Here is a 22,001-nt window from a genome sequence, read left to right on the forward strand (position 1 = left end):
CCTGAGTCTCAGCAGCCCCATGACCTGGTGTCCGTCCTGCCTGACCACGGTCCTTCCACCCAACCGGCGAAATCCACCGCATGATGACGTGACTACAGTTGGCAAAGTGTTTCCCATAGTATGTTATTTGTGCCACAACCTCATAAGGAGTTATAACTGCTCCGTCTTACAGTTGAAGCAACCAAATAGTCTTTGAAAGCTGACGCTGAAGAAAACCTTAGAAGTTAACCCAACCCAATCCCTTCCTTTTTCAGATGAGGATGTTGGCCTGAAAGGTCAAGTGGCTTTGTGGCAGTGATGACAACGAGGGTGGCTTGACCAGATATGGCACTAAGCCCTTTATATCTATCATCTCGTTTTGTGTTCCCAACAATCCTACAAGATAGGACACATCAGATGGCTAGGAGTCACAGGCAGGTTTTCTGATGCGAGCGCAGTGCTGGCTCCCTGCCCCCGCAGGGCTACCCAAGGGGTGTCCCTCTACTCCTGAAGCCAGGGCCATCCAGACAAGGTCCCTGCACCACGGGGAGAGACATGGACAAAGACTGCCTCCAGGTGGGCAGGGCCCAGACCTTGGAAAAGCAGGTGGGACACAAGGAAGCTTGGCTAAGGATGAGACTGGAACTGGATAGCAGCAAAGGTGGCAAAGCCATCACGCAGCCTCCTACTCTGACCCCCAGGATCCCTTTAGCAGCCACACAGCAAGAGCAGGGTTGAGCTGTGGTAAAGCCCAAGGAACAGGCCAGAGGTTTGTGCAGGATTTTCTTTTTTGGACATAAACCTCTCAGACTCTAGTAAACTATGAACAGGTAGGACAAAGGTCCAAAGGAGAAGTCCGCTGAATGGATATGAATTTTCACCGAGAGTAAATCACTCGTTCCCAACCCGGGATGACTATGCCCCCCAAGGGACATTCAGCAATATCTGGGGACATTTTTATTGTCACATGAGTGGGACCAGGGGTGCTACTGGCAAAGAGTGGAGAGAGGCCAAATGTGCTACTAAGCTTTCTACAATGCAGAGGGCAGCCCCCCTCCACAAAGAATTATCTGGCCCCCGCTATCCATAGCGTCGAAGCTGAGAAACCCCGGGGGTAAATGGGGCAGGCCTAGATGTAAACATGACGGCAATAACACCGAGCACCTCAGATTCAGAGAAATAGTGAAGCCGGGCAAAGGGTACTGGGTGGAGGTTGCAAGAGCTGACTTCAAGCCCTGACTTGGTACAACCGGTTTGGAGCTTGAGGAAGGTCGTTCACCATCTCTGGGTCTCTTTTTCTTCCTTAGAACGAGAGCAGCCATGTGATGAGGCCAGATCCTTCCTGGGGGTTGGCCTGGTGGCACACAGGAAACACCAGCAGAACGTTGTTAAGTTGTAATCACTCAAGCATGTCAGAGGTTTGTGCACCATGATTTGTTCTAGAAGAGGATCGGTGCTTTCTGCCTCCGCTTACAAAGGTAATCCATCGTCATTACGGAAATCTAAGAAAATCTACAATAACACAAAGGGAAAAGAAAGAGGTATATTATGATCCCACCCCTTTCAAAGGAGTTCTGTTCTAGAACTCTCCAGATACTGAACTCCACTACTTTGAAAATGAAAAGGAAGAGGAGAGGGTGGGGTCACTGCACTCCCCTTTGGTTGGTTTTTTTGTTTTTTTTTTTTTCTTTTTCACTTCCCTGTAGTGCAACAAAGCTTTACAGACATTGAGTCATAGGTAGAGTTCAAATAATTTTAACTCTGGCTATTTGACTTTGCAGCGGTGTCTTAACTTCTTTTTTTAATTTCTCTGTTAAATTGTGGTAAAACATACGTCATGCAAAATTTACTCTTTACCATTTTGAAGTATGCAGTTTAGTAATGTTAAGTATATTCACCCTGCTGTACAACCAATCTCCAGAACATTTTCAGCTTGCAAAAATTAAAACTCTATCTCTGCTAAATGACACCTCCCTGTTTACACCTCCCCACCTGCGGCCCCTGGCAACCACCATCTACTTTCTGTTTTATGGACTGGGCTATTCTAGACGCCTCGGAGACATGGACTCATACAACATGCATCCTTTCGTGATTGGTGTAGTTCGCTTAGCTTAAGGTCTCCGAGGTTCGTCCAACGCTGTAGAAAGTGTTAGAATTCCTTTCCTTTTGAATAATATTCTAGTGTATGTATGTGTCACGTCTCATTTACCAATTCATCTGTTGATGGTCACTTAGGGCACTTTTATCTTTTGGCTATTGTGAACAAGGCTGCAGTGAACATGGGCGTACAGGTATCTCTTAGGGCCACCTGCCTTGTATCTCAGTGTCTTAACAATTTCTCTACTGTGCATCTCAAAGCTTTGGAAAGTTCCTCTTTCCGAGTAGAGGGTTATAAATTTCTACTTCGGGAGGCTAAATCCAGCCCTGATGGGCCAGAGAGATGTGTCTCCAAGGTGCCCTAGTTCCTTCCAGCGCTTGACTGACTCCTAGGAGACTTGGGTCTGTAATTCCCCAACTCTACTTTCATAGGCCTGTGACCTCCCTACTCACTGGGACATTAAGACAACAATAGTATCTTCCACGTGGAAGCATGTGACAGTTTACAAACCGTGTTTATCTGGACTGCCCCTCTCTGATTTTCACGGTCATACAAGGTGGGCACATGGGGATCAGTGCGTCTATTCCACACGAAGAAGGAGGAGCTCAGAAACACAGCCAGGATGGAGAAGAGCCAAAACTTAATCATGTGATCTGTCTCCTGCTTCTGTGACCCTTACACTCCACCACGTCTAGAAGTGACAGGGTGATGAGCTGGGGGTCGTATTGGGGAACTCCCCAGTCAAATAGATAGAGGGGATCGGAATGTCTCAGTCTTTTTAGTCACTCATGATAAAACATACAGGCACAGAGACAAATACTCGTGTGTGCATTTGCATGCGTGAGAAGAGAAAGAACCACGCATCTAAAAGGTGGGAAAAAAGATAAATAATGCCTGATCAATTACAGACCAGTACCATCAAGTAAATCCCGGAGTTAATTAAATTCGTAGGTGTCCCTACTTAAAAGGATCTCTTACAGATTTATAACCTAGACTTTGTCAACCAGCTTAAACTATTAGCCAAAGAGAAATCGTTTTCTGTTACAAATGATGCATTGGCCTGTTGGGAAAAAATTCGCCACCTGAATGGAGCTTGCAGCATAGCCATGAAGAAGAGTTGGCGCTGGACAGAACGTAAATTATGGTAGCTCTGAAGATGGGACCTCTTAGAATCCCTCTGGAATTACAGGCTGCGAAAGGGATTTGGCCACATCACTGCCGTGCCTGCTGCTGTTCGTTTCTGTTCTTCCGCTCCATTCACTGCAACTAGCCACTCACACGTAAATAAATAGCAACTTAATCAAAGCCTTTGTGCTAGTTTATTAAAATACTTGCATAATACTCCACTCTCTCATCAGATCCTTCCCCCACAGCTTTGACGCAGAAGCAGTGACTTGTCTGTGTTTTCACATAAGCCCAGAAGCATCACTTCCCTTCTTGAATTGCTCCTGTACAATGGCAAGACTAACACCCTTTCAAAACGGTGACCTCTGCAGATTCCTTGGTCTTCAGACAAAACGCTGTCCAAATTTCAGGAGTTTTCCCTGAGCATGACTCAGGGTTTTTCTGTCTTATCTCAACCTCCAGTTGATTAGAGAACTTTTCCGGTCTTACAGCATGATTTGTGAGGGGTCCCTGTTGAGACGAAGTTGAATGTTCCAGATTGAGCGTATTGTTCTGCATGAGAAATCACCAGGGCCTGCAGAATGGCTGTGAAATTAGCCGTGGATCTGCCTCGGATGTCTGACAGCAACGTCTGCCTCAAGGCCAGAGAAAGTCTAGACCGGTTGCCCCACGGGGCTATTTGGTAGTGTTTGGGGACATTTGGGGTTGTGGCAACTGGGGGAAAGAGGTGCCACTACATCTAGCCGGTCGAGGCCAGGGATGTTGCTAACCATCCTATAACGCACGGGACAGCCCCTCAACAAAGACGAATCCGATCGACACATGTTTGCGGGGACTGAAAGAACCAAGTACCACAGCATGAGCACCTTGAACAACAACAAAAATGTGTTGTCTCGCAGTTCTGGAGTCTGCGTCAGTGCCTCTTAAGGGTGTGAGGGAAGCATCTGTTCCAGGCCTCTCTCCAGGGCTCGCAGATGTCCGTCTTCCTGTGTCTCTTCACGTTGTCTTCCCCGTGTTTAAATTTCCCCTTTTTTGTAAGCCACCAGTCATATCAGATTGGTTGGCCCTAATGACCTAATTTTAGCTTGATAACCTCTGTAAAGTCCCTATCTCTAAATAAGGTTGCCTTCTGAGGTACTAAGTGTTAGAAGAACTTTGACGTATGACTTGGGGGGAGGGGACGCAAGTCAACCCATAACGCAGCCTAAAATGTCAACAACACTGAGTTTGAGACACTCTTGTGTAAATGGTTACTTACCTTCCCTGCCTGCTTTTTCTCCTCTCTGTCCTTAATTCGGCTGAATCTTTGGAATAACATACCTAGAAAAAAGATAAGAATTCTCATTTATCATCAGGATATAATCACCAGGCATTTAGGGATGGATACGTAGAGACATCACAATGGTTAGGTAAAAACTCCACTTCCGTGCCCCATCTAGCACCAAATAGACCCCTTTATTTTGCCACTATTTTCCTTTTTTCTCTGGGTTCTTCCCCTTCGACTGGCTTTGGTTTCGAGGCCACTGGTCAGATGCCCATGGAATGCAGCCATCCGTGTCCTATATAAAAAGAATGCTAGTAGAGGAAGCCTTCTGAAACAGTTTCAAGTTATGGGTAACTGAAATGCCTTTGCAGTACAGAGTAATGTTAAAATATGAGCCTCCAGTGAATCAGATGGGGGCTCGCATCCCACTGGGTCATCGTTGCTGTGTAACCTTTGGAAAGCTAATTAACCTCTCTAAATCTCCAACAGTTTCCTTCCTGGTAAAAGGGGGAGATAATAAGAATATCTGCACCACAGATAGAGCTGCAGTAGCGATTAAAGGAAATAATGCATCCAGTGAGATTAGCTTAATGCCCGGCACAGAGAATGTAGCCACTGAACATCAGCTGCAGAGGTCTGGTCCTTTCCTGCCAGTAAATGTCTCCTTCCATGGTACCCGGGCCATCACCGGTATTATTGGTATTATTATTTTTAATACATTGGTATTATTATTTTTAAAAGACATGAAAATGTCTCTGTGAATTCATTCCTTCATGCCGTGATGCCCGTGGTGCACTTTCCGTGCGCGGGGCACTGGGCATGCAAATGTGGGTAAGATCCATGCAATCTAGCAAAGGAGGAAAACAAGTAAATAATAACGGCTGTGCATGAAGTGCCATTATAGAACTATACATAACACTTTATGGGAACTTGAAGAAAGATTCATGGAAAAGGCCTTCGGGAAAATACAAAGGCCTTTGCAGAAAATATTTATAGAAACCTGAAGTCATCATGTTGATTCACCCAAATGCACCTCGGGATTTACACCAGCAGCTTTTTTAGAATCTATTATGACAAAATCATGCCCCTTTAACACTACAAGGGTTTTTCAAATATTAAATGAAAAATGTAGAAGAGAAGAGAGAGAACATTTTTAACACTAACGGTTTGTTTCCGTGAAGAGAGAAATGAGACAACATCTCATTTGATGATGATGAATTATTTCCAATATTCATGGGTGAACTAAGCAATTAAAAATTTGTAGTGTGTTCATTTCAGCCATAAAAAAATGAAAGATTAATCTGGGAAATCCCACTCATGTTACAAAGACAGTAGGAGTGGAAAATATAGGGACAGCTATTTCTAACAAAGTTGCTTTTAGTAAGAAAATATTTAGAACAAAAGAAATTGCTGAATATAATATTTATGAAAGAGAGCATCTGTTTTATTCACAACTGTTCTTACTGCTTAGGACGGTAGCACAAAGCAGATTCAGAAGAAGCTATTGAGTAAGTTGGTTGCTTATCAGTCAAAAGATAATAAATAATAAGGTGAGTGGGAAAAAGTCAGCTTTCAAGATGTCTACATTAAAAAAGAGTTTGGAATGTCGTGTTGGAAATACCACACACAGAGAATTTCCTTCTGACCTTTGGAGGCTCGCTTCAGATCATTAAATAATCAGTTTAGACTGACGTATGTTGAGGGCCCACTGCTGCTGAGTCGGGGGAGGCACCCGTGAGAGAAAGGCTGCCCTGCTTTTATTTGTTTGTTTGTTTTTAAAGTTTATTTATTTATTTAAAGAGAGAGAGAGTGCGCATTCAGGCAGAGGGAGAGGGAGAGAGAAAGAATCCCAAGCAGGTTCCACACCATCAGTGCAGAGCTCTAGGAGGGACTCGATCTCACACACTGTGCGATCATGACCTGAGCTGAAATCAAGAGTCAGATGCTTAACTGACTGAGCCACCCGGGCGCCCGTATTTGTTTATAGAAAGTATAGTTGGGGGCACCTGGGTGGCTTAGTCGGTTAAGCGTCTGACTTCTGCTCAGGGCATGATCTCGCAGTCTGTGAGTTCAAGCCCCGCATCAGGCTCTGTGCTGACGGCTCAGAGCCTGGAGACTGCTTTTCAGATCTGTGTCTCCCTCTCTCTCTGCCCCTCCCTTGCTCACACTCTGTCTCTCTCTCTCTCTCTCTGTCTCTCAAAAATAAATAGACATTAAAAAAAAAGAAGTATAGTTGAAAAGGGTTGCCCTGCTTTAGTGAGGAGGAGGTGGACAGGGACATGGAATCCAGCTGCGAGGAGTTAGGAATTGACTCCTGGAGAACTAACACATTTATTAAAATGTGTCCCCCATCTATCCATTCATTCAATAATCACTCTTTAAGCACTTACAATATGCTAGGCACAAGGTTTGGGACCAGAAAGGAAACATTGGATAAGATATAACCATAGCCCAAGAGCTTCAAGGTCTGGTTGAAGGACACAGACATGTAAATAACAAGAGTAATCAAGTGTTAGAGATGTGATAGAAGCATGTGATGGTCCGGGTACCATGGAGGGAGACATTTACTGGCAGGAGAGGACCAGACCTCGGAAGTGGAAAAGCCCCCAGTCAACTCAGGCACCAGAAGCAAGACCCAGGAAGTGAGAAGAGAGAATTCAGAGCAGTTCTGGCCTCCCCTACGGCCCCCCCCCCAGCCTAGAAACCCCACTCACCAAGGGAAACAGGGTGGGTTACTCAAATTACTGGAAACTTAGTCTGCCAAAAAATAATTTGTAAAATCATCAGTTCATCAAATGTACCTTTCTACAAAACAAAAACAAAAACAAAACTTGCTTCTCTTAATTATTGATAAACCATCATAGGAAATTAATTTGTCTCCAATGGAACAGTTTTAGTAGTTTAGGAGGATTTCTGTAGTTTTTATTGACAAGGTTTCATTCTGTCATCATAGAGGCATTTAAAGAAATCGTCAAGTGTTTTTGAACTGTATTTCAACTTCAGAAATCATCCCATAACCGAAATATCAGTGCTTGCTTCCTGCAAGAATTTTTCAGTTTGTACTGATTTCTTTCATGCCATTTTGGTTTTGCAAACATTTCAGCAGTTTTGTGATGATTCTGCCAATTTCTCAAGTATGTTGTCAACCCAACTTCTCCAACAATTTAATAATTCAAGTCTACTGTGTGATGTGATTGTTCCTGTAGCTTGCAGTTTATTTCTCACCTTACCAATCTCTCCAGCGTTTTAGGATTTTGTATTTTGTGTTTACAGTCAGTGAATATCAAAGTTGAGGCACTGGTCATAGAAATCATTATGATACAATCTTCTGGGCTGCCTCACTTCCTTCCTGCTGCCTTGGTTTGTTTTGTCTCAATTGATTCTTCTTAGAAATTTAAAATGCCATCATTTTTTTTGTAGGGTAGTTTGGACTACCACTCATTTTTTTTTGCAGGTGCTCTCAAATTTAAATTTTAAGTTTAAATTTAAATACAACTGTATCTGCAGTTTCTTCCCGAAAATCCCCAGCTAAAACTTCATCCCTTTATCTTAAGCCTTTACGGTTTTAATCTAATTTGACTTAATGTAACATAATTACATTTTAATTGCTGGAAGTTCAAAATTAACATTCACGTGCTATTTGAGGAATTGGCAAAGAATACTAAGCATTGAAGAATAGAAAAATGACTTTCAAATCATTAAAAAAGACAATCTTTTGGGGGCATGTGGGTGGCTCAGTGGGTGGGCATTCAACTCCTGATCTTGGCTCAGGTCATGATTTCACAGAGATCGAGCCCCCGTGTTGGGCTCTGTACTGACAGCACAGAGCCTGCTTGGGATTCTCTTTCTTGGTCTCTGCCCCTCTTTGGCTTATGCTCATGTTCAGTCTCTCTCTCTCTCTCAAAATAAATAAATAAACTTAAAAAAAAAAGACAATCTTTTGAATAGCAATAAAATTTAAAAGTTAGATAAATTGGTCATTGGGAAATTGAAATGCAGTGACTTGGTCTTAAGCCAATTTAGCATAAAATGTCTTGGGGACTCCATTCTGTTCTTAATCCATAGTCAGCTTTTTCTCTCACTCTTCTACTAATGATTAAAGAGGGGGTGGGTAGGCAGAATAACAGAAGATAATCCCAAATATGTCCACATCCTAATCCCTAGAAGCTGTGAATCTTGCCTTCCTTGGCAAATGGGACTTCACAGATGTGATTAAATTCCGAACCCTGAGATAGGGAGATTATCCTGGATTATCTGAATGGGCCCGATGTCATCACAATATCCTTATAAGGGGGAGGCAGGAGGGGGGAGTCAAAGGAAAAGCCAATGAGATGAGGAAGCAGAGATTGGAGCCATGCACTTTGAAGATGAAGGAAGGAGCCACAGGCCAAGGAATCCAGGCGGCCACCACAAACTGGACGGGCAAGGAAACAGATTCTCCCCTCGGCGCCTCCAGATTCTCCCCTCATGCCTTGACTTTGGCCCAGTGAAACCAGCTTAGGACTTCTGACCTCCAGAACTGTAAGGGGACAAATTTACGTTGTTGTAAGTCACGGAATTTGTTGTAATTTGTTACAGCAGCAATGGGAAAGTAACACAGGGTGCTGTTGACTCCCCCTCTCATTAGTTCTTCATCCTGTTCCCACACGGGGTTTTACAGCCAGGCATTTGGCCCACCAGGGCCATCTCTAGGGAGAAGACCAGCAGCACCCTGGCTGGACCTTTGTGAGACCATTTTCCCCCAACCGCTTTCCTGGCCCCTGTATATCCGCCCGGAACCAAGGTGCAGAGCCATTGATGTTGTTTTTGTGTTGTCCTAAGAAGTCACCGAAACACATTATGAAATTGTCTCCATTAATCTGACCCAAAGGACACACTGTGCCCTAGCCTTCCCATCCTATTTTCCATCTCCAGCCACGCCTAGCTACATTTTCCCGTAAATCTTACCAGCCAGTATGTGGCCCAGCTATAAGAGCTAAATGATTCAGATACAATATGGGCAGCATTACAAAAAGCTCCCGATTTGCACACACACCCCTATAAAGCTTAGCTCTACAGATTTCCCCATTTTTCCCGAAATAGCTCTTTATCTTCCCAGCAGCCCCATTAGGCAGGTGGACAGCGTGTAGCCCCAGCAGATCCATGAGGTTAAATGACACCCCTGAGGCCTGATAGTTAGGGACAGACCAGGGGCTCAGACTCAAGTCTCATGACTCCTCTGGCTTAGTTAGCATCTGTGACTTCTGGAGCAGGCACCAAGACGCAGGTGGCGATAGGTAAAATTCAGTGGCGCTGCTACCAGAAGAAATACAACCCCACCTGCTGGTTCCAGCTTGAAATGCCTCCGTTAGAACTTGATCCCTTCTCAAAGTGCAAATGGCACGGAGGGGAGCTTTGCAGGGCACCCGGGCTCACTCCAGTCCCAGAGCCCGCAGGTTATTTTAGGACTCAGGTAAATTGCTGCACCTGATCCCCCAGGCTTCGGGGAAAGTCCAGGATTTCCAGTAAGAGCCACCATTCCCTCTGCCAGGCTACAGCAGGCTCTTGTTCTGGGAATTCTGGGACCTGGCCACTGCAGTGAACATGAATTGTGTGGGGATCCCTTAAAGTTTGAGGATGTGAGAGGAAGGGTTGTATCTTGAGAGGCTGGAGAATAGCAAAACCCGAGATTCCCCAGCATCTTCACCTTTCAGAGAAGCTGAGATTTCTAAATTGCAAGAACCCAGAGTCCTGTTTTCTCACAGAGCTAAGAGGGAGTTCCTAAGACTGAGGGAACTGAGACTCCCTAAGACTGACAGAGCTAGCATTTTCTGTCTGCTGAGTGGGCCGACGACACTGAGACCAAGGGGTTGTCGGCTTCAGAATGTGTGCAGAGGTGATGTGTATGGCCCTCTGGAGGATCCCTTGAAGACAGGGGCTGCTCTAAAAGACGGCAGAGGGGGAAGAGAAGGAAAACCCCACCAGAGAAAGAGTTTATAAAAAAAAACGATATTAGAGAAAAATCCCAGCATTTTGAAAGAAGGATCCTATAAAACTCTTGTACTCTTTGTTTAAATTGTAGTAAACTACATATAATAAAATTTACCACCTTAACCATTTAAAAAAAAATTTCTTTACTGTTTATTTATTTTTGAGAGAGAGGCAGAGTGTGAGCAGGAAAGGACAGAGAGAGAGAGAGGGAGACGCAGAATCCGAAGCAGGCTCCAGGCTCTGAGCCGTCAGCACAGAACCCGACGTGGGGCTCGAACTCACGAACTGTGAGATCATGACCTGAGCGGAAGGCAGACGCTTAACCGGCTGAGCCACCCAGGCGCCCCCACCATTTTCAAGCGTACAGCTCAGTGGCATTAAGTATATTCACCTTGGTGAACAATTGTCGTGACTATCCATCTCCGGAACTTTTTAATCATCCCAGGCTGAACTTCTGTTCCCGTTGAACAATAACTCCCCATTCTTCCCACCTTCCAGCCCCTGCCAACCACCATTCCTCTTTCTGTCTCTATGAGTTTGACTGTGGTAGGAAGCTCACGTTAGTGGAATCATACAGTATTTGTCCTTTGGTGTGTGGCTCATTTAGCTTAACATGATATCTTCAAGGTTCGACCCCGTTGTAGCACGTGTCAGAATTTCCTTCCTTTTTAGGGCTGAGGTACATACCACATTTTGCTCATCCATTCATCCCTCAATGCGCATTAGGGTTGTTTCCACCTTTTGGCGATTGCGAGTAACACTGCTATTTCAAAATTTGGAAAAGTGAGGAAATCTTACTTACGCAGTGAGTGTGGGAACTCATGCCAGACAAATCCCATCGTAAAATGCATGTGAAAATACATACCTCTGTGTGTCACGAGTGCCGGAAAGTTTGTACACGGACTCAGTCCTTACTCAACATCAAAAAACAAAAGCTGGGGAGACGCCCTTTAAATGTAATCACTGTGGAAAACCCTTTAGGCAGAACCTGTACCTTATTGGAAATCAGAGAAATCTCAGGACAGAGAATCCATTGAAAAGCGTGAATGAGGGAAATGGTCACTTACAAGCCACACCCTCAACACGAGGGACTAGATGGCAGGGCAATAGCTTATTTCTTGAAGAGGATGGCAACGCCAGTAACCAGAGGGCAGATCATCGCACACACGCAGTAAATGTGAGGAAGCCTTTGATCACGCAGACGGATCTACGCGTGACCCAGGCAACAAAACCACTCCCTCGCACACATTGCAATAGATACCACAAAATCCACAACAAAGAGAAACCTTTAGAAATGCAGCAGTTATGGGAAATCCCTTATTTGGAGATTCAAATTTTATTGCCTACCCGAGTATATGGAAGCGATGGTCTGTGTGAGAAAGCAAGGGTTCTTCCATGTGGCTTACATAGTAGTGGATCTTATAATGGAGAAAATGTGCAAGAAAGAAAGAGAAAGAGGAAGAGAGGGAGGGAGGGAGGGAGGGAGGGAGGGAGAAAGAAAGAAGAAAGAAAGAAAGAAAGAAAGAAAGAAAGAAAGAAAGAAAGAAAGAAAGAAGAAAGAAAGAAGAAAGGAAGGAAGGAAGGAAGGAAGAAAGGAGAGGAAAAGAAAAGGAAAAAAGGAAAAAGAAAGGGAGAAAATGGACCTTTGAACAGGACATAGCACAAAGCTATTCTCTGCTCTGTAGTGCAAAGGTGTTATGGGCAGATTCACAGGGGCCAGCATCAGAGATCACGGACACTGGAGCCCCAAAGGAGACAGAAGGATGGGCAAAGGGGATGCGGGGGCCCCCTCCTCCCACATTTGAGGGTCTGACAGAGAGGTAGCTGCAGATCAGTTAAGATCAGACCAGAGCTGAGCCGGTGACGGGTCCCTCTGCTGGGGTCTTTGCTGATGTGCGGCTCCTCCTTTGGGCTGTCCTTACACACCCACACCCTGGCGGACGGTGCTCCCCAACAACAGTGAAGGAGGTCAGCCGCTGTTCTAGGCAGACTGAGGACTGAAACCACAGAAGGCTGAAGGGCTGTGGGTTTCCCCAGGTCTAAGAGGACCCCTGTACAATGCCTGTCATCTTGACTGAAAGAAGGATGCCTATTCCAGCAAAAGTATACCATTTTTCTTTCCTCCTCACTCTCACCTATGTGCAGGGAGGTCCTGGGTACATTGTGGTGACCCAGGACGTGAATCTGGCCTTCCGTTCCTCCTCCCTCCCTGCCTGCCATGATTGCCCTTCTATTTCCCATCCAGCCTCTCCCACCTTCTGAGGGTGTGGTCCTCTAATAAAGCTAGTCTGATGAACAAGCCAGGGCTCCCTGGCAACCATACATCCGTGTCCTCAACAAATGGCTAAAACTGCCAGCTCCCGGCTGGGTTAGAAGGCAAGGAGGGTCCAGAGGCATGAGTCAGAACTCCTGGCCCCACCACATTGAAGAGGCCTGACTTAGACAAGTTCTTTCTGAACCTCAGTTGCCTGATCTGTGAAATGGGCATCGGTTAAACCGTGCCCCCTTTCTAGGGTGGTTCTGAGAACCAGGGAAGACAGGGCACACCATTCTTTAGCTCAGTGAGGGCCACATAAGGAAGGCCCTTCATAAGCAGCAATGAACCGTGTGTACAAATGCAAAGCTTCACAATATATTCACAACAGGAGGATTCACAACACTGATCACGTGTAAGGCATTACCAATATTGTTCTCAAATAGAAATTTTAGTCACAGAGCAAGTGGGAGACATGTTTTAGGGTATGTGACTCCTAGAGCTCATTAGACCTCTCATTCTGTGGAGCATCACTTGGCCCCCATCTGTGAGTAAACTTATCTTATATCCACCTATCCTATGTCTTTGGGTCCCCACAGAGTCTCAAAGGTTAAAAACATGCATGCGTTGGGGCGCCTGGGTGACTTAGTCGGTTGAGCGTCCGACTTCAGCTCAGGTCATGATCTCGTGGTTCGTGGGTTCGAGCCCCGTGTCAGGGTCTGTGCTGACAGCTCAGCCTGGAGCCCGCTTCAGATTCTGTGTGTCTCTCTCTCTCTCTGCCCCTTCTCTGCTCATGCTCTCTGTCTCTCGATAATAAATTAGTGTTAAAAAAAAATGTTAAAAAAGAAAACAAAACATGCATGTGTATTCTCTGAAAGGAAGGTACTGTCCATGACTTCATTTTTACGAATCAACTTGCTTGGGCCCTCATCGACTTGTCAATTTCTGATTTTGCTAGCACAATATAGAATTTCTTTTTTTTAATGTGATCTTATTTCTCAGTCTGTCCTGAGGAAATGTGAAACTACTAGTTATACAAGAGAAAGAGAAATAACCATCAGGGCAGAGATGACAAAGAGCCCAGGGACTCAAGTCAGGGCTTCGCGTGGAGACCCAAAGAGGAGGGAGGCAGGTGGTAGTCAGAGAAGCAGCAGACTGGCAGCTGGCCAAGGTGCGGACTCCCAGGGAGTCTGTCAATCCCCCCATTGTGCCATTTCCTCAGCATTTCTGTGTCTTCTTAAGGCAAGGATGCATATTTCACCTCATCTTTTATTTTCTTTATGGTTTAATTATGAGAAGAAGAGAAATCTAGGCCTGAAGAAGGGTTCTGTTTTCCCCCCAAGTGCTACATCCGTTAGAGGTTGCATGTAAGTGAATTAATCCCCAAAAATATCTGAGGGGGAAGGCACATATTGTTCTTGGGTTTAGTCACCAGAGATTGCCAGGGCCTCATTCCAGCGTCCTATCCCTGGTTGAAAAATAAGTACTCAACCAGCAATGGATGCCAACACTTAAACAATGAAGAGGAAGTCTAATCTGAAACGATTCTTTTTCTATTCCCAAATACCACTGCTTACACAATGTAGGAGTCTACTTATGATTCCTTAAGTTACACACACACACACACACACACACACACGCACGCACGCACACATTGGCCCAGGAAATATTTACCTTACTACAGTTGAACTGGTAAGTATTGGAATAAATATATAAATAAGCAATTTAGTCCTTTTGGCAAGGAGAAAATTTATCCAATACATATATTTTGTTAAACTATTTGGTTTACACCTTAGTAAAATTGTCTTGGAACACAGGGAGGAACAACTTTTAAGAAAATTCCGGGAACAACTCGTGCATATGAATCGCCATAATAAAAACATGGTTAATATAATATAAAAATATTAGTATGGACGCCAGTATGAGTTGGTATGTGTACTAAGGCTTTCTTCCTCCTTCTAGTCACAAAAAGTTTTCCAACAGCCAGACCTACCACCCCCCTCCCTCCTCTCCCACCCTCCCCCTTTCTCAAGAAAATTTCCTCTTCCTCATTTGTTTGGACTTTTGTGATACCAAACATAGGAAGGGGTGGGGGAGGAGAGGAACTGAAAGGGCAGGAGGTCAAGGGGAGGTTTTGGGCCTGGGGATTGAGTGGATGCACTTTGCAAGGCAAGCACAGTATACAGAGAAGGCTGATGGGAAAGAACAGAAACAGGATTTCATCCTGAGGCACCATGTTGCCGTTCACTCCATTCTTCTGTCTCTCCCCAGGTGATATCAACAACACTGCCCCCTGACCGCCCATAGAGTTAAAAATCATCCTCATTCTGATGATCCCTAAATTTGCAACTCAAACTTTGACTGCTCCCCCCAGCTCCAGACCCACTTAGATTTTAAGAAGTATCTCAAAACCTATCTTAGCCAAAACAAGACAGCTGATTAACATTCCCCCCAAATTTGTGTCTCCCCCAGTCTTCCCCAGCTCAGTAATTAGCAGCAACCCGGTTTTCAAGTGGGACCTAAAGGATCATTCTTGATGCCTCCCCTTTCCTGTCCACACTTGTAATCACTCCTTCAGGGAGTCCTCTCAGGTGTCCCTTCAAATAAATCAAAATGGCACTGGAGGAGTTGGTGGCATCGCAGGAGTAGAATGGGGATAGCGTTCATGCAAATCTGGGTTCTCCTTTCATTGTTTGTTTCTGCCCGAGGCCACCGTCTGCCTGATCCCAGGTCTACCAGCCTTTAGACCAGACTGTCTGCCCTTTCTTCTCCTCTACTCCCCTCGCTATCAGGTCCAGAACTTTGTCTTCACAAATAAATTGTTGAGCAAGAGTCCAGGTACAAAAGAATGCATACCGTATGCCTGTATTCCTCTAGCAGTTCTCAAGCAGGCAAACTACCATCATGGTAGTGATCCATGATGGGGGGCGGGGGGACAGAGGGGGATGGTGACTGGAAGGAATTTCCAGGGGGCTTTCAGTGAGCTGGTCTTTTTGTTTCTTGGTCCAGACACTGTAACACGAATGTGTTCACTTCAGGAAAATTCTTTGCATTTGCGTTCCTCTCTGAATGAGCAGAGATATACTTCAATAAAAAGTTTACTTCAACAAAAATGTTATCGAGACATTTGGAGAAGATTAAACAATTACTTCTGAACCAAAGATGTTCGTCAAACGTCAAGGCGTCTGCCTACTGAAGATATATGACTTAATCCTTGGTGCCCAAAGAGATTCCAAAAGGCAACCTCATTCGCCAACAAATGAACTTTTCCTCCCCTAATACAAAATCACTCATGTTCTTAATTCGACTAAAAGAAAAAAAAATAGGAATCAATCACTGCTAAACTTCAGAGACTTATTAGAACATCTGAAATGTGAGCAATGTTACAAAAACTTGGGTAGGGACCGTCTGGGGTAGATAACGTGACGCATGTAACAGAAGCCAGTGCTCCGCTGAGCCTGTCAAAATTATCCTGAGACTCCCACTGAATCAGACTGTCCTCTTTCTTTAAAGACCCTAGCAGAGCAACTGTGTCTTACCATATGTCTACCTTCCTTTTTTTTTTTTTTTTTTCCTGATTGTCTAAAATGGGAAGTATGGAACCCAGAGGAACTCTGGCCAGATGTTCACTGTCCTCCTTGCAGACAGCTCCTGCTGACATCCCTAGGCTCCTCTGCCAAAGGTGGGAACCTGTCTGGGTTGCCAGTGACAACAATGGAACCCCTGCTGGTGCCATTGGAAAAGGCCAGGACAACGCCCCGCATAAATAGCCCCCCACCAGCCTGCCTCAGGTACTGAGATCCCATCATCAGCACTTCCTGGCCTCTGCAGCCCCTCTCCACTCCACCCTCTGCCAGCACTCACTAGATCTTTCACTCCGGGCTCAGAAGGGCCCGGCTATCAGTTCTCAGGACATATTGTGACCTGAGGCAGTGCCAAGTTACCCAACTTGTAACCTAAACTATTCTCAAAGCATCTGCAAGGCAGAGGAGAAAAAAAATGGGGAGTTTTATGGTTGATTCATTCACTCAGTAAGTACTTAAGGAGCACCACTTCGTCAGGCACTGTTCTCGGCCCTAGAAGCACAGCAGTGAGTTTATACCATTAAATCTTAGTGACAGACAACAAACAAAACAGATAAACACATTATATAGTATATTAGAAAGTGATGAAGTGAGGGGCGCCCGGGTGGCTCAGTCGGTGAAGCGTCCGACTTCGGCTCAGGTCACGATCTCGCGGTCCGTGAGTTCGAGCCCCGCGTCGGGCTCCGTGCTGCCAGCTCGGAGCCTGGAGCCTGTTTCGGATTCTGTGTCTCCCTCTCTCTCCGTCCCTCCCCCACTCACACTCTGTGTCTCTCTCTGTTTCAAAAATAAACATTAAAACAATTTTTTTTTTAAAAAAGAAAGTGATGCAATGTAATGAGGAAGAGGATGAAGAGAGCAGAGTAGGAAGAAGCCAGAAACTGGAGAATGGTCACAAATAATGCTGATTTTTTTCTTAAAAAGTACTGATGTGGTCATCATAAGGAAAATCAGAATTTCGTCAGACCTCCACACACTTATGATCAGGTTCAGTGTTGTTGTATTTTGAATCCCATGTAGGGGTGGAAAAAGTGAGCATTTGGAGTCCCTAACCTGTCCCTGACCTGAGGCAGGGGTATTAAGTGTGCTCACTAGCCTCAGTCTGAGCTCAGTGTGGTCACCGCTGTCCGCCTAGGCCCTTGCGTCCCAGTTCTGATCATTGGCATCCACCTGATGGTGGACAGACCACAGCCCTCCACTACGGCCCTGTGACTCCTCCGGATCTTCAAACGCCCTGACTCTGAACACCTGTTCTGATGGTCTTTCTGAGTCCCGTCCTCCCCCGATGCTCCAATGCTTATGGCCTGTTTTCTCCCTCTTCTTCAGCTAGTCTGGTTTTGGAAACCTGGGGGCAGGGTTGTGCCCTTGTCCTTGACAGTAGCCATCCCCAAAGTCTAAAAACTCCTCTGGAGTCCAGTCCAGAATGAGGCACCTTGAGGTTGCACAGCCCAGTCCCTCAGCCTGCCTGACTAGCCTTTCACGGACATCCACTGATCGCTGCCCATGTTAGGACAAACCGTCTGTTCCTCGGTCCTTCAGGTATGGGAGCAGAGTTTGTCACACCCTGAGAGACTAACTGCTCCTTGAAGCACTCCTTAGCTGGCCTAGACTCTGGCTTCCTTCCACCTTCACACCTGTGAGAAAATCTAATTTAAGACCCAGGCCTCCTCTCCAACAGCTGGCCCTTTCAAGTGCACATGTACACTATCATTCATTTCCTTGAGTCACCCCCTCCCCCGCCAGTGGTTTTTTTTTTTTTTTACAGCTTTATTTAAGAATAATTGACATTTACTGATTTTTTTTAGTAAATTAAGAGTTGTGCACCCATCACTACATTCCAGCATTAGAATATTCCCAGCACCCTCAAAAAGATCCCTCATTTGCAATCTCTCCCCACCCCCAGCCCCAGGCAACCACTAACCTACTTTCTGTCTCTACAGATTTGCCTTTTCTGGACGTTTTACGTAGATAGAATCATCTCATATGTGGTCATTTGCACCTCGCCTCTGTCCCTTAGCGGACTGTTTCTGAGGTTTATCCATGTCGTGGATGTTTCAGGGGTTCAGTCCTTTTTATGACACAAATACGCCGTGTTTTACTTCTCCACTCACCCGTCGATGGACATTTGCACTGTCTCGAGATCTGAATAATACGGCTCCATGAACATTCACGACCAGTCTTTGCATGCACACGTTTTCGTTTCTCTTCAGATTTTTTTTGTGTGTGTGAAAATCCTCTTCCAAATATAAATAGAAGTAGTCCATGACGGGTTGGCTTAAATTCCTGCAGCTTAAGAACTGGGGGGGGGGGGGGGGGGGGGGGGACGCCAGGGAGGAGAAAAGGCTAGATGGGAAAGGAGAGAGAGCAGTGGATTGGTCTCCCTAGGAGGAAAAGACGGAAGGCAGAGGCAATCACGCTCCCACTCGTATGTTTTGCTCAGTAGTTTGGACGGAAGTAAAATAAAGTGGCCTCTGGGGGGTTGTAGCTCCAGGCAATCCTAACATTTCGTGAAAAAGCCAATCCATTGCTGAGATGTCTCCAAATACATGGACCGTCCGCCTGTGTTGATTGCAGACCTGGGTGTCATCCTTGACTTCTCTTTCAAGAGAACTCCTTGAAAGACTTCTCGTTCTTTCTCCAACAGGTTCAATCTCTCTCAAATGTCCTCCATTCCATGCCTTCACTCTAGTTCAGGCCCTTATCCTGTCTTGTTTTGTTTGTTCTTATCTCTTTGTTTCCTCACTGAATCCTGTCCATACCATTCTCTGCACACTTCCGGAATAGTCTGTCACTCTCCTGACCAAACTGATCAAGAACTCAACACCCCGGCTTGTGTCTCAGCTTCACCTCTCACCACCCCCCCCCCTTCCTTCCCCTAAATCCACACTTTACACTCAGCCTTTTTCAAATACTTTTGAGAAATATCCTGCTTCTCCTTGAAGGCTTTTGAAACTGCCTCTGCCTGACGCTTTTTCCTCCTTGACCTGCCCGGCTACTGCCTTTCCTCAAGTCTCATCCAAGGCACCACTCGTCTCTGGAGGCCCCCTATGGCCCGCACAGAATTGGGGCAGGCACCCAGAAGTCATCTTGCCTCGTTGTAACATCTGTCACCTGGTGCACCAGCCCGTTTATATGTCCTTCCTCCCCTCTAGATCAGAAGTCTCCTGAAGACCAAGGCAATGACCTCTTCACCACGCAGCCATCTTGGGCTCCGGTATGGTACATATTTATTGAAAAATGTCACCAAATGTCAAAAAAAGAGAGAGAGAGAGAGAGAGAGAGAGAGAGAGAGAGAGAGATGTCCAGAAGAAAGCACTGGAAGGAAAGCATGGAACCATCCACTTTTTTGTGTCTTTATTAATCCAAAAATGTTATTCACACACATAGGAAGAATGGCAACGACTTCAAGATGGCAGCTATTGGATCAGCCGTGAGAGTATCTCACATGCAGCTGTTCATGGAGCAGCATGTGAGTATCTAGGGCTGGTTCCACCGCTCAAGAGCCGGGGCACTTGGTGCAATTTACTCTGCCTCTCTCCATCTGTCCAAAGAGCTGCTTCTCTCACAGGACTGTTGGGTGAACCTGGTAGGTGAATGCGGACGGTGGCGTTTTCAAATTACAGGATAATTTATAAATATAAGCAATTACTACGTACTTCTAGTCCTCTACTTTTTCAAAATAAACCTTTGCTGTCTTAGAAACTGCACTTACAATAATTTTATTACTGAGATGAAATTATAAAATAATTCCTTGCATTAGCCTCGTATTTCGACTCTTCCAAGTACTTTCACGTCCATTATCTCATTTGATCTTCGTAAATGAGATGGGGAAAGTAGCAATTAGCATCTTCATTTTATAATTAGTGAAACTGAGACCCGGAGATGAGGCGACTTACCCGACAGAAGCTATTGGAAGCTTCTGAGACGGGACCCGGTCTTCCGCTTCCTCATTAGGTTCTGCAGCTGCCATATCAGACTTCTGAGGGTTTCAACTCTGAAATGTTTCGTCTCCCACAACCCCAAACAACACACACACCCACACGTACACATGTGCACACACACTCCAACCCCTAGGCAATCGCTGTCAGCTTCACACAAAATTTCATCCAAGAAAATCCAGGGAGGTTGAGACAGAGACACATCTCAGACTCCCCGGCAGTCGGGCAAAGCACAACACTTGTTTCTATATAAAACGAAACCTCTCATTTCAGGAGCCAATGGGGGGGGGGGGGAATCAACCGAACTTCTGCATGGAGATAATAAAAATATCTCCTGTTATTCCCTCAAGACAGAGTGTAGATGTGCTACCTGTTAATTTACTGTCGATTTCTTCATTTTTATGTAATCTCCTCTAGTCAAGGTAGCTTTAATTCCATTTTCATCTTATGTACTTCCTTTCAAAGCTCGGTGATTTCTTTTCTATTTTTATTCACTCCTTTGCTTCCTATCAATTTTTATATCGAGTTCCATTTGGCAAGGGGTAGTAATAAAAATATTCCTCATGCTCTAATGTTTAAATTTGCCATCGCACTTTAAGGGGGTTCTCTTTAAGGGAGAACGTCAGCCCTTCACCGGGCGCAGCTCCCGGGCTCACAGGGGGCAGGAGCGCCGCGAACCGAACGGTTCTGCACGGTGGTCCGAAATTCTCTTCTTCTGGCATTTTCTTTTCTTTTTTTTATTTATTTTTGAGACAGAGAGAGACAGAGCATGAACGGGGGAGGTTCAGAGAGAGGGGGACACAGAATCCGAAACAGGCTCCAGGCTCTGAGCTGTCAGCACAGAGCCCCACGCGGGGCTCGAACTCACGGACCGAGAGATCATGACCCGAGCCGAAGTCGGCCGCTCAACCGACTGAGCCACCCAGGCGCCCCTGGCATTTTCTATTTACTGAGCACCTACCGTATGCGGGGCACTCTGCGTGCGGGGTAATCCGAGTCAGATGGGAGGTGAAAGAAGACAGCAACAGACTAACAGCTGTTTGTGACGGCAGCACAGGTGTCATGAGGAAGGCGCCCCCCTGCCGTGCGGAGGAGGTGGCAGCCGGCGACAGACACCAGCCGTTGCAAACCGTGTGCTTTTCTGCCCACCTAGATGCAAATGAGGGGTGTGGCACACTGGGACCGTTCTGCAGCGGCTGGCCATGGGACGTAGCAAATACTCTACAGACAAGCGTCTCTGGTGTGCTTGTCCAGGAGCCTGGCCCTGCAGTAGGTCCTGGAGATGTTAAGGGAGGGTGGTGCTAATACCATTGGAGACCACAGACACGGGTTACAGACTTTCCATCTTCCCAACTTGTCAGCCCACCTCTCGTTCCCCGGGGGTCTGAAGAGAGCAGGGTGGCTCAGAGTAAGGCTCTGGAGCCAGGATGCTCTGGTTCAAATCCCAGCTCTGGGCCACTGGGTGAGTTACTTGACCCCTGTAATTGAGTTCCCTCAGCTGCACAGTAAAGGGGGATCCTTATGAGGACTAACCAAGTGAGTCGCTACAAGCAATGCTTAGAACTGCACCTGGCACAGCGAGCATCTGTTATCATGATGTGTGTTTGGTATCCCGAAGATCCCCGGCTTTGGTTTTTCAAGAAGCAGAACCCACAGGTTCTGTGGCCCCGGTTCACCCTTTCCGGGATGCCCCGGTGGACCTGGTGCGGTGGTTGAAGGCAGCAGGTGTGATGCAGCTGGGACCCAATTTTAGCCGTGCTGACATAACTGCCCCACCCGGCGGCTGCCCCCC

The 22,001-nt window shown here is 45.9% G+C and overlaps 2 long non-coding RNA genes across 2 annotated transcripts; both read right to left on the reverse strand.

Moving 5' to 3' along the window:
• Nucleotides 1-113: 113 nt before the first annotated feature.
• LOC109501553 lies at nucleotides 114-21,334 on the reverse strand. Its single transcript, XR_002159687.3, has 3 exons — nucleotides 21,171-21,334; nucleotides 4,461-4,522; nucleotides 114-1,491 (listed from the first exon to the last, which is right to left on the reverse strand). It is a non-coding gene; the product is annotated as an uncharacterized LOC109501553 (long non-coding RNA).
• On the reverse strand, nucleotides 19,611-21,013 carry LOC109501557. Its single transcript, XR_002159692.2, has 2 exons — nucleotides 20,168-21,013; nucleotides 19,611-19,854 (listed from the first exon to the last, which is right to left on the reverse strand). It is a non-coding gene; the product is annotated as an uncharacterized LOC109501557 (long non-coding RNA).
• Nucleotides 21,335-22,001: the final 667 nt, after the last annotated feature.

Source organism: Felis catus, chromosome B4 (assembly GCF_018350175.1).
Source record: "Felis catus isolate Fca126 chromosome B4, F.catus_Fca126_mat1.0, whole genome shotgun sequence".
NCBI lineage: Eukaryota > Metazoa > Chordata > Mammalia > Carnivora > Felidae > Felis > Felis catus.